Raw genomic sequence first — 13,227 nt, forward strand, 5'->3', positions numbered from 1 at the left:
CCTCCACTCGCACTTAATAGCCTCCCTCTGCAATTCCAAGTCTTTTCAGCAGTGATAACGCCATCCATGGTAAGTTCGGATGATCGGTACTATGGCGCATCTCCCTTAAGCCACTATGATTGTTGCTTCTGCAACGCTAGTGAGAAGCGCAAGTGCACCTTTTGCCCCTCACCAAGTACTTGTACCCTTGTACGCAAGATGGATAATCTTGGGTTAGATGCTGCTTCGGTGCTCGGTGCTCATGTAGTCAGCTTCTGAATGAAGTTTTCTGTATTTCATCCTTGCTAGCTGACCTCAAAGCTCGGACTCTTTCGTCAACTTTCAAGAACACTGAAAATACAAGATAAGACAACCTTCATTAGCTTCTATGGGGGGCACATAGGAACCAATTAGCGACCCTGCTTTACCACATTCAATGGACAACTCGGTGGCAAGGGACTTCCATTGTTCGATGTCCTCAAGACTGTGTATAGTGTGGGAATCGGCGCTTCTGAGAACCACCACCAAGATAGCCATCCTAAATGGGAGCAACATATTCAAAAACGCAGCATACTCCATGAGGCCCCAAACGCCAGCATTGTAAAAGCGCGCTTTGAGCAACGTCGCCTGAATGCCCCGAAGACAGCCAAATAGATTAGGCAGCCAGCTAGGAGTACCAGCGCCGCCTTGACTCGATGGACCCTGGACTGGCGACTCTCTTGCGTATACACCGAATAATTCATGTAGAAATGCTCTTCTATTTTCGGGAATGGTGCTGGGACCAACTATATTAACATGTTAATCGAGAAAAAAATTATCCAAAAAATCCTAAACCTATTGTAATTTTGCCAATTTAATCTTAGACATTTTAATTTTGCCAATTCAATTTTAAATCTTTTAATAATTTATCAATTGAGTTTATTCGGTCAATCTATCCTAAAAAAATGCTTACGTGACTGCAACATGATCGTCAGAAATCAAAATGACAACGTTTTTTTTTTTTTTAAATTATATGTTTGGATTACTTGCGTTTTAGGAGAGAGCCTTGTGCGTCCTGCCCCCGCCCGTCTATCACAAGGAACGAAATCCTTAATTTCAAAACTTGGAAAATTGTAGCCCCAAATCGGTCGAGCATGTGGAAGATTCATCACTCTTGTCAATTCAGATTGAAACTTTTCAATTTTGTCAATTCAGTCCTAAACTTTTTAACAATTTGTCAATTAAATCCATCCAGCCAATTTATCCTGAAAAAGGCTTACGTGGATACCTAGTCAATGCCAACATGGACGTTGGAAATCAAAATGACGACTTTTTTTTTTAATTATATGTTTTGATTACTTGCGCTCTAGCAGACAGCCTTGTGCGTATCTGCCCCCCGCCCGTCTCTGCTCTTCGTGTGCATCTCTGCTCTTCTTGCTCTAAATCACAAGGAACGAAATCCTTAATTTCAAAACTTAGAAAATCGTAGCCCCAAATCGTGGAACCGGGGATTTCTATCTACAAGCAGCTTGCAAGGGAACTTGACAACGACGACTTAGCCTAGCAAGAGGAGGACAAGCCACAATTGCGCGGTTCGTCGAGACCTGGTTCGACGCGAAGACCCAATTCGCCTATACCCAATTGTGACTCGACTCGGCCTTGAGATTCTGCACCAAACCCGACATTCAGGTATGATTTCTTTTGGACTCTGCCACTTTGCAATGCAGTTTGTTTCAGCTTTTGTATACACAAGTAGAGCCTGAGATTAGTAGTTTCATTTGTGCGAAAATCAATCACGAATGAGGCTGCTTTGATATATTCAGCTTCTGTTATTTTAGATTGTTATACTTTGCATTCATATAGAATCACTATCCACCTAATATTCAACCCCTTCGATAAAATGCCTAAGTGACATACGAATGTATGTCTGTGAAAGAGTGAGTTTTACGATAATATTATTCGATTTTAACCATCCAAGAGCTATTGGAACATCAATTTGAATAGAACTTATCGAAACAATATGTCATGGCTTGTGGGTCACCAAGAATATAAATGATCAATCAAGTTGTTGTTTATGGATTTGTTTTTGTTATGCATTGTCATTACCTTTTTGATTCTATGTTCTGTATTGCCATCAAGATGATTGTAAATAGATACATGTAGTTCAAGTCAACGAAGTTTCAGATTATTAGAGGCTAATCTACTTATCTATGTTACATTTTCTTCTCGTAGCTTTAAATTTTTATTGTAACTGCTTCCCAAATCTGTTGGTTATTGGGTTTGTAGCAGCTGGTGGTTCAAGTTTTGTTCACATGCTGAAGCATTAAATTATTTTTATTGCTTGATTTACTTGCATTGCTGGGGATATGATCTCAAGAAGTGTGGGGAATGTTTTGTTTTGTTAAGTAGTAGAACCAATGTAAGAATAGAGCAAGCACACTTAATTGGATAGCATCTTCATCTTGACCTTCATTAGTGGCAACGTTTTCCAGAGTTGCTTGTTGCAAAATTGAATTGAATTTTCACATACTATTAACTAATTTTGCATGTATCTGTTCACCTATTCATCACGTTTGTATATTGCCTTGATTATTGAAAGAGGTACTTCAAATTGTAAGTGGGAATCTATATGGATCGAATCTGGAATAGGTTTCTAAAGATAGCTGAATCACAGCATCAGGAATTCAGGTCAAGCTCAAAGAGATATTTCTTTTATTCTTCCACACTTTGACAATATGGACCACTTTAGACAGATTTGCACAAGATCTTTAAAATGTCATCCTCATTAGGCTTTGGTACCAAAGGTTTCCTTGATCTATTAAGGCTTTGCATCTCTCGAATCAAAGAGAGATTTCAAGGCTTCTCGGACTACCTCCAACCAGTCAAGTCCAGTGGATAACCTTTCTCAGAGTTCCAGTGACAACTCCGAGGAGGCTCTGGCTGATATGAACCATTGTCAATGGTCTCAGCTACATGAAGTAAGCAGATGCTCTGTCCTTGGAACTACACACACACACAGACACACAGACACACACACACACACACACACACACACACACACATTGGCCTGAATGATACACCATAAATGTTGTGAATAATATTGATTGCATACTTAGTCTAAACATACCCAAGATAGTTGATGTCCCCAAACTTTGTTCAATTAGGAAGAAGATGGTTTCACACAAGAAGTTCCAGAGTGATCATCAAGAGGAAGGCCTGTTGAAAGTGATCATCCCATCAGTCTAGGCGAGACTGGCTTTCTGGAAGGAAGGATCATCAAGAGGAAGGCCTCCCTTGATGGCACAGCGGAAAAAGTAGGTGCAATCAGGTTTTTACGAAAATTCTAGCAATGCAAGCTCCCTTTATCATGATTTGTTACCTAAAGTTAGATAGTTTTCTTAACTCCTTTGCCCTGTGTTCTCCTTGTCTCAGGAGAGCTCAAAACAAAAGCGTATGCATGTGGATGATTCTCTTGTCAATGATGGTATGTTGTCAACTGAAACTGTGTTATTAATACCATCGGCTTTTGACAAGTTATTATTGAGAACATCTGGCACGTGCATGGACTTGCATGCAAAATCTCCTTAACACGAAAAATCTAGGGTGAGCATTGGGTCCTGTTTGATTCTGGCACCTGCCTGATCGATTTGATCCCAAGCCGATTCTGGGGAGAACTGGACAAAGACTGATTTGATTCGCATACTAAGGCCAAAACAGCCAGCTCCGGAAATCAGTTTTAAACTTGATAATATTTTTGCAATCATCAAGATTTGAACCATGATTTCAATTCGATCAAATAACTGCAATACCAGGGATGTTCTTGTAATGAAATTATGCAACTTTTATTTTTATTAAAAAAATTCGGATTTTTACCCAAAACATAAGAATAAGTTGGTTTCCAGGATACCTAGGGTGCATGATAATGATAACCAAAATTTCTGTTCCAGAAATAGTTTTTCTGTTCCAGACATGTTTCTAGAAGAGAAATCCGTTTGATAAACTTATTCCGTTTTTCTATTTCTGGAATAGATTTCTATTCTAGAAATAGGTTTGGAAGAGAAATCGGAAGTAGAAAAAATCTACTTTTCTATTTTTGAAACAGAAATTAGAAATAATTTATTCCACAAACCCTAATTTCAGTAACTCTCATCTCCTTTACAACGTCTTGCCTCCTCCTCCTCCACCGGTCGCTGCCCACCGCCACCCGCCACCGGCCGCCGGCCCTCGCCGCCCGTAGTCGGTCGTCGGTCGCCGCCGCCGCCGTCGCCGGTCGCCGGTCGCCGGTCGCCGTCGGCCACCACCGCCCGCCGCTGTCGGTCGCCAGTTGCCACCCGCCGCCCGCCGTCGCCGGTCGCCTGCCACTAGCCGCCAGTCGCCGGCCCCCATAGCTGGCCGCCCGCGTGATGCATCGACCCAGAAAGGAAGAAATTTTGTGTCATTATCAAAAGAATTTCTATTTTTAGAGTAGAAATTTGGTGACGTTATCAAATGGTTATTTTTGCTTAGAAACTCTTCTAGAAATAGAAATAGAAAAATATATTTTTATTCCAGAAACTATTTCTAGAATAGAATAGTTGTCATGCGCGCCCTAGTAACCGGCCTAGAACCAATTGTTCTCAATTTTTGAAACTGAGGATCACATACCTAGAAAAATCAAATCACTTCAGTGAGCCAATCCATGATGTCTACAATATTTAGACTTCCATAGAAGGTCGGAATGTCCACTTTCAAATTAAACTCCTCCTGTCTTCGATGGTCATGATCATCACCGCCCCTATTCCTTTGATAATCGTCAAAATCGAAATGATGATCCCATAACGACGATCCCACTGCTCGTTGGGGTTGTCATAATTCAGGCATAGGAGAGCCTGCTATCCTAATTGATGGACCCCTTGGATCTTTAAAATCCTTTGATTTGATGAACCATTTGGACCTTTTTTCGAAGCAATATCTCTAAATCCATTCCTGAGGCTCTTAGACCCCTTGAGATGTATTGTGACAAATATGACCGTACCAAACACATCGAGGTAGTTGACATTTCATCAAATAAAACCTTGATTCCAAGACAATTTGATTTTCATGAAAAGGAACTAATTCCTTAAAATAACCCAACTTTAAGTCCAATCCTAATTCTGCTCCCAAGTACCTCAATGTGTTTGGTACGGTCATATTTGTCACAATACATCTCAAGGGGTCTAAGAACCTCAGGAATGGATTTAGAGATATTGCTTAGAAAAAAGGTCCAAATGGTTCATCAAATCAAAGGATTCTAAGGATCCAAGGGGTCCATCAATTGAAGCAGTAATGGCTAGCAAAGCCTGAATTCTTAGCAGTAGGGTCCATCGACTTTCGAACTTATCCGCGTGGCTGCAGTGCTTCCTCTGCTCCTCCGACTATCTGGAGCCAAAGAAAATGGATTCGTCCATGATCATCGACTCTCTCTCTCTCTCTCTAGAGAGAGAGAGAGAGAGAGCCGAGAAAATGATGCACCGATGCCAATGATAACGAAGGAGCTTTTATACTTATTATAGTATAAAGGGGGAATAATGTGCGGTGACACCATATAGGTGATGCTCTGAGGTCCCCTTTTACTGATGCAGCTTTGGCCGAGTGTCAAGAATTAGGAACTCCTGAAGTAAGTTACTTTAGCAAAGCAATTAGAATCATTACTTAATTTTAGAGTAGTTATACAATGCATAACCAATATAAATTTTTTTCAAAAGTAGTATTATCCATTCTTGATTTGATGATATGAGAAGTTAAAACTCTTAAATCAAGGATGGTTAAAATCGCTTATTTAAAGTTACTTTTATATTAGCAACATATCCGAATTTTTGCTTAATTTTAGAAGCACCTACATGACAATTGGGATGGATTGTTATGGTCATTCTTGAAATACCAACATAGAATGAATTGTTACTTCCTTGTCCTCAAACCAAACATCAGATTGGTAGATTATATTAACATGAACATCACCTACATGCAAATTTAAGTAAAACATAATGTAAGAGATTGCCATTTGTATAACTCATCAGCAAGAGGTTTAGTGATGGAGGAAAATAAACTGATTTACTTTCCAAGTGAATACCTTGAAATTTTTTACATTTATTAGATTGCACCGACAAACGGAGCTATCGAAGCCATAAAAAGTGGTGGAGGCACCAGTACTCCTCAAACTTTCGCAAAAGTAATCACCTTTTGGAATTTCATTTTTTTTTAATTGGATTTCTGGACTATATACCTTTTCGTTTAAATTGATCCTGCAGTTAGAAAAAATCAACGGACATGCCAACATGGCTATTGATTTGCTGTTAAAATGCCGAGATGCCTCGTTTACCTACCTTAACTAATCACTAGATCAGAAAGGAGTTTGCAAACAAAAAGCTTCTATCCTCCACCACGCTTTTAAGCAAAAGGAAATAAGATTATAATTGGAAAATTTTCCATAAGGGCATCTTCCCCTCGTTGTCTAAACCAAACCACAAGTGTCAATCTACCCTCTCTTGTCTGCTTTGCATTTGGTCTTAACAGCAGAATGGCTTTTGAGAAGGAAAAAGAAAATGTAAATAAACAAACTAATTGATTATTGCTCGAAGTTTCCCGTTGAATTTGATATAGGCACAAGTTTATGATTATTGTGATGTTCTAAGTGTTTGTGGAGACTTGAAGGCAGAGACGGACTCTCGGAGAACGCAAGAAGATGGCCTGCTTAGCGCTTGGGCAAACCAAGCAACTCAGTTAGCACTTATTAACAATCAATTTTAAAGTCTATTTTGTACGTAACTTGTCGGAATCCTAGAGAGTTTTTTGGAGCCATGTTGAAAGCATAAGAAGTGGGCCATAGAGAACAATTTAAGCCTTGTTTGGTATTCCGAACTGTGACCGGATTTCGATGGAAAAAGAATGCTAGATTTATTAAAAATATGTTATGAAATAAATTTATTAAAGAATGTGTAGGATTATAAGCGACCCTTTAAACAAGTGGGCCTCAAACAACAAACAAATAGTGTGACATATTATTTAACAAATCAATTTTCAGCTAATAGTAAATCTAGTTTTTTTTTTTCTAATGAGAATAAAGTCGTATTCCTTTAATTTATCGTGTTCGGTAGCATGGAATGAAGAGGAAGGATATCAAAGTTCGAAATAAAACTGTCATAGTATATTTTCTTTTCATGAGGGGTTAGGTGAAAATGAAAGATGGTTAATGGAAATGGTTGAGTAGACGTTACACATGGTAATCTAATAAACAGATAAACAATCAAGGATTTTATCCAAAGAAGAAAATTTGATATGATGGGATATGCATTTCTTATATATGTAATTTGGCAAGTCTTATAATAATTTACACATTTAAAACTGCGAATCATATTTTCAGCCTCAAAGTGATACTAAATGCTAGAATTAGAGATTCATTACTATTTCCTTTCCTTACTTTTTTTTTAATTCACATTTCTTTTATTATTCTTATTTTGTCATTCCCAAATCACAAGGGTTATGTATCGTTACATGAGCAATACATCAATCAATTTCTATATTTAATTTAGTTTGACATTTGGGTGCTCGTCATTTATCATATTGATGTTATGTGTTATTTTTACCGGGTCAATTCACACATCGGATTCAAAATTTCAAAGTCTTTACTAATTGCGGATTGCTTTATATGTCTATTGAAGTGAGAACAAAACGGGCCTACAAGGAGTCCTCGACTGGTAGCTGTAGTCCTGATTGACGTTTCAAGCTCTTTCCGCCCAGGTTTTTTGACCAATTCCTCATATGATCAAGCCCATGATGGACTGAGGAGAATTCAATATGCTATGCTTATACTACGCCTATGGTTCACACATACATTAACTAAATTGCGGCAGTAATAATTTATTTTTTTATTAAATCATGTCTTGAATTTGAAATATTTATTTAACTTGACCCGGTTAGGTATATGTCAAATTTGACAGCACAATAAAATTCAAGAGTTGGACTCGCCTGGGGTGAGAAAGGCTTTATGAGAGAAGACAAAAACAAAGTGAAACATACATAGGTCATGTTTTCGGCTGAATCTCCTGCTCGTCCCTTTCTCCTTGAAGTCCAGCCGCAAGTGGGCTCCTCCAGCGGGAGTCGGAGCCACCCATTAACAAGGGATGCGATGGCCACACATCAAAGTTCCTTGAGAGACGCGCCGCCATTTCGGCAGAATCTCCTGCTTGTCTCTTTCTCCTTAAAGTCCAGCCGCAAGTGGGCTTCTCCAACGGGAGTGGGAGCCACACATTAAAAAGAAATGGCCGCATTGAGATAGCACGTACGTGGCCGTGGCAGAGCCTGAACATCCGATGGAATTGTGGCTTGAGTATTATTTCCATTTGAATTATTTAATTATGAATATTTTGGATATGGATTTGGATTTGATGTAGGTGTGAAAAATACTCAAGTTTGCAAGAGATTATAATTTGAATTCTTCCATTTTTATTAAATTATTTACAATCCATAAATGTAAGCATCGACACCCCGTATTGAATCGCTTAAATTCTTGACATTCTTTATTATTCTTTATTTATTTTCTTTGGCTTTTCATATTAACGTAAATTGCACCATCAAGAGTGACTTGTGCACCAAGATCTTATAACACTTTCGACGTGCACAAAGATTAATCGCTAAAGACTCAAGCAGATACGACTGTGAATAAATATCTAGAATGGTGGACCAGCATGAATTATTAGTAATTGATAAAAGAGAGTGTGGTTAGTTACGTAAGCCTTGTCGTGGTAACTTAAAAAAAGGGATATGTTTAGCGGAAGTCTAAAACTTGTCAAGAAAGTGCGGTGAGTCTAAAACTTACAAAAGTGCAATCAAGTCCTAAAACTTGTCAAGTTGGTTCAATTTAGTCCTAAAGTTAACACCGTCAAGAAAGTTAACGGAATTGCTGACGTGGCGCTGACATAATATTTTAAATGAATTTTTATTATATATATGGCTTTTAAAATTATTTTTTATTCAAAACATTTAAAAATAAGATAAAAAACTAAAAAAGAAAAAGCTAAATTTATTTAAAAATAAAACTATTAAAAAAAAATGGCTGCGGTGGAGCTCTGCCGCCCATCGCCGGAGGGGCCGACGACGGCCGGACGGACGGCCGGTGACGGTCGCCGGCCCGGGCGGGTGGCCGGCCCCCTGCGAGGGCCGGCGACCATCGCCCGCCCGGGCGAGGCCTCGCCGGCCCTCGCTGGGGTTGGCGATGCTCGCCCGGATCCGGGCGCCGAGCAACCGAACCTCATGGTTCTCCTCCTCCTCGGCCTCGCCATTCTCGTCCTCGTCGGCGGTGGGGGCGGTGTCGTCCTCGTCGGCGGAGGCTGGTGGAGCGGGCAACGACGAGCTCCTCCTCGTCCTCCTCGTTGGCCGGCTCGTCGGCTGCGGGGCTGCTCCTCCCCCTCGGACTGTCCAGCGGCGCCTCGTCGGACGCCCGCCTCGCCCGGATCAGGCGAGCATCGCCGACCCGGGCCGATGGTCGGCGGCCCCCGCGAGGCCTTGCCGGCCCTCGCGGGGGCGGCGTGCCTAGATCCGGGTGTCCTCGCCCGACACGCGGGGGTGGCCGGCCCTCACACAGGGCCCGACGAGACCTCGCCCGGGCGAGGGCGGCGACCATCGCCGTCCCCCTCCGGCGGCCGTCGCCGGCCCCCTCCGACGATGGGCGGCTGCGGAAGCTCCATCGGCAGCCTTTTTTATTTTTATTTTTAATAGTTTTGTTTTTTAAAATAAATTTAGCTTTTCCTTTTTAATTTTTTTTATTTTTTAAAGATTTTGAATAAAAAATAATTTTAAAAAGTCATATATATAATAAAAAATTCATTTAAAATATTATGTCAGCGTCACGTCGGCAATTCCATTAACTTTTTTGACGGTGTTAACTTTAGGATTTGAATTGAACCAACTTGACAAGTTTAGGACTTGATTGCACTTTTTGTAAGTTTTAGGACTTCTACTGAACATATCCCCTTAAAAAAAACAAACAAACGATTGAGATTTTTATTCGGAGGAGAAAATTTGATATGATGATATATGCATTTCTTATTTATATATATATATATATATATATATATATATATATATAATTTGACTAGTCTTATAATAATTATACATTTAAAATTATGAATCATATTTTCAGCCTCAAAGTGGTACTAAATGCTAGAGTTAAAGATTCATTACTTTTTCTTTTCCTAACTTTTTTTTTTATTCAAATTTCTTTTATTATTCTTATTATGTCATTCCTATGATCAAACGGTTTGAATTCATTCTTACTAGGTGTTCTAGTATATTAAAAACTAGTATACTGCGCTCATAGTTCACACATACAACAACTAAATTGTGTCAATAATATATTATACTTTATGTTAAATTATATCTCAAATTTGAATCATGAGATTTGACTCAGTTGGATAAATGTCAAGTTCGGCAGCACAATAAAATTCAAGGGTTGTACTCATCTTTACTGAAGGTCGGAACGAATGAGAGGAAAGAGGTCCTCTGCCACAACATGACAGAAGGGGCTCAGAAGACAAAAACAAAGTAAAACATACGAAGATCTTTTTTTCTGGCCGAAACCCCAGGTTTCTCTTTCAAGTCCGGCCGCAAGTGGGCTCCTCCATCGAGAGTCGCAGCCACACAGTAAAAGAAAGGGATTTGATGGCCGCACAGTAACTTCCTTAGAGTTGCGCCGCGAAGAAATGGCTGCACGGCGAGATCACCCATGTGGCTGGGGACAGAGCTCCACCCGATGGAATTGTGCCTTTGATATTTTATTTAGGTTCAATTTAAATATGAAAAATAATTGACTGTGAGCAGTTATAACTCTAATTCTTCAATTATTAACAGATTATTTAAGATTAACTCTTCCCGTGAATGTAGATATTGACACTCAATATTAAATCACATAAATTCTTGCCATCCTTATTATTCTTAGTTTATTTTCTCTTGCCCTTTCAAATTGACATGAATTGCACGATCATAAGTAACTTCCGCATAAATATATTACTAACACTTTAAACTTGGACAAAGATTAATCATCAAAGGCTCAAGCCTTGATAAGATACGACTCCTTATAAATTTCTAGAATGGGGCCCCGCATGAATTATGAATAACATATTGAAGAGGGTGTAGCTAGTACATAAATCTTGTGGTTATCCTGCATGTCCGAAAACTTCATTAAGAAGTTCACCCGACATAGAAAAAAACAACACCAGGTGCAGAAAAAAGGTACGCTTTCACGTGCTAGATGGAGATGGCATCATGAAGAGGGTAGCCACCATAAAAGCGGACCTAGTTAAGAAAGCTAACCAATCAAATGCATTTTAGGATAGGTTTAGTTCAACTTTAAGTGTAATGCAAATATTGAAAGTCAAAACCCTTTGAAGAAATATAACTTGTATTTGATAAAAACTCTTTATAGAGGAACTTTGATTCAAGTAGTGTTTGGCAAAAAAAAAAATCGCGATAGACTTTAGATTTATTTTGTTGCAAAAAGGTGAGCGATCAAACAATAATATAGACAGAAGAAGAAAATATATCGGACACGGGGTTTACGTGATTCGGTCATAAAGACCTACGTCCACGGGAGAGCATCAACGGATTTCACTATAGATCAAGCGATACAAGAATATTACACACTCGAGTCACTCAAACACTCTCTTAGTGTTTCCCAAGCTTCAATTACACCCAATAATGCACGTAGTGTTTAGCCCCGAAATTCCTCACAAAATAATCTCTTAATCTCACAAAGGAATTACACGCAAATCTTACCACAATATTTAATTGGCTTGAACACTAAATCTTCTTGGATGTAATTCACGGACAAGAACGACAAAAAAATCCCTCCCAAGCACTCGACGACGAGACAGCGCTTCAAGACCAATTCTTCATGATCAACCACCTGCCACCCACGGCCACAAGTCTATAAATAAGTGAGACCCTATTCTTTTGCCAACTTCTCATAGGATTTTATTTCCTAACGTAAACGATTTTATCCAAAACATATCTCTGTATGTTTTGAACAAAATCCAAATCCCAATGAAAGTTGGACTTTCCTATTTTAGCGGCCAAATTCTCCAATGCAATTCGAATTTTGGGAAGTTGATCTTCGGATATTCTTTGCTCAATTTCGAACGTCTGCAATATATCCAATTTGGAATATTCGAAATTTCATATTGGACTCAAACTCAAAACATATTTTAACATATTTTATACATTTTTTTTATTGAACAAGAACTCAAACCCTTCGCCAAAGCCGACAAAAGGCTCTAATTGTTGGTGAGACAAATTTGACTCCACCGGCTGTCGGCTAAGGCGACCCTCGTGAGGCCCTTCACCAGGCAAATTTGGCTTTGCAGCCACCCTCACACGAAGAAGATGAACAATTACAAAAGGGGCAAAACCAAAAAACTAACGAATTGATGAGGGTAGTTTTAGAAGGAAAAATATATTTTAATTCTAGTTTCAGCATTCGGCAAATGCTACTTCAAAATGCTGGATGGGAGTAATATTGAGCCTTTAGCATTCCCAAGACTAACATTTGGCCAAAAGCTATTTCAAAAAGCCTATCAAACGCTTCAACATTTCTCCAATGGGCTTTGGAGACTGAAAGTCCCCTCAAAATGTTGAACTAGATGCACTCTTATTTACAGCCGCATAAATTTGTCCTGTACATCAAAAATCTTCATCTCTAATCAAGTTCACCTAACAAAGAAAAGGCAAGATCAAGTTTTTAAAAAAATTTAAATAGAGAGAGAGAGAGAGAGAGAGAGAGAGAGAGAGAGAGAGAGAGCTAACGTGTTTCGCATGCAGCATTAACGCTATCATTTATGCCTTGGTCTGACATTTCCTAATCTTATAAAGGTATAGAACATAACTCAATGACATAGGGAGAAGCAACTAAATTGTTAGAGTGGTGGAAAAAAAATTTATGTTAGGAATCTATTTATAAAAGGAATATCATTTGGGTGAGCATTGGCCATTTATCTAGGACCTAGGGAGAGGCGGTGATGATTAAAGAATGCAAAGAAACAACAGAATAGCCCGCAACACTATCAAGTGGGGGATAATGCCACAAACTGACATTTCCTATTTCTATGAATGCATGGAGGTGAGCTTCGTAATACTAGGAGAAGCATGAGAGTTGCGATACGAACAATTTAATTGGATCATGGGAGTGATGTCAGAGAGTTTGTGTTGAGAATATACTGATAAAAGGCATAAAATGTGAAAGACGTCTAAAGATAGAGTTGG

The 13,227-nt window shown here is 39.2% G+C and overlaps 1 long non-coding RNA gene across 1 annotated transcript; it reads left to right on the plus strand.

The window, feature by feature from the left end:
• Positions 1–1,352: 1,352 nt before the first annotated feature.
• Positions 1,353–3,458, plus strand: LOC104440844. The gene is made up of 3 exons (XR_724767.3): positions 1,353–2,936; positions 3,123–3,272; positions 3,391–3,458. It is a non-coding gene; the product is annotated as an uncharacterized LOC104440844 (long non-coding RNA).
• The last annotated feature ends 9,769 nt before the right edge of the window (positions 3,459–13,227 follow it).

This window comes from Eucalyptus grandis, chromosome 4, assembly GCF_016545825.1.
Source record: "Eucalyptus grandis isolate ANBG69807.140 chromosome 4, ASM1654582v1, whole genome shotgun sequence".
NCBI lineage: Eukaryota > Viridiplantae > Streptophyta > Magnoliopsida > Myrtales > Myrtaceae > Eucalyptus > Eucalyptus grandis.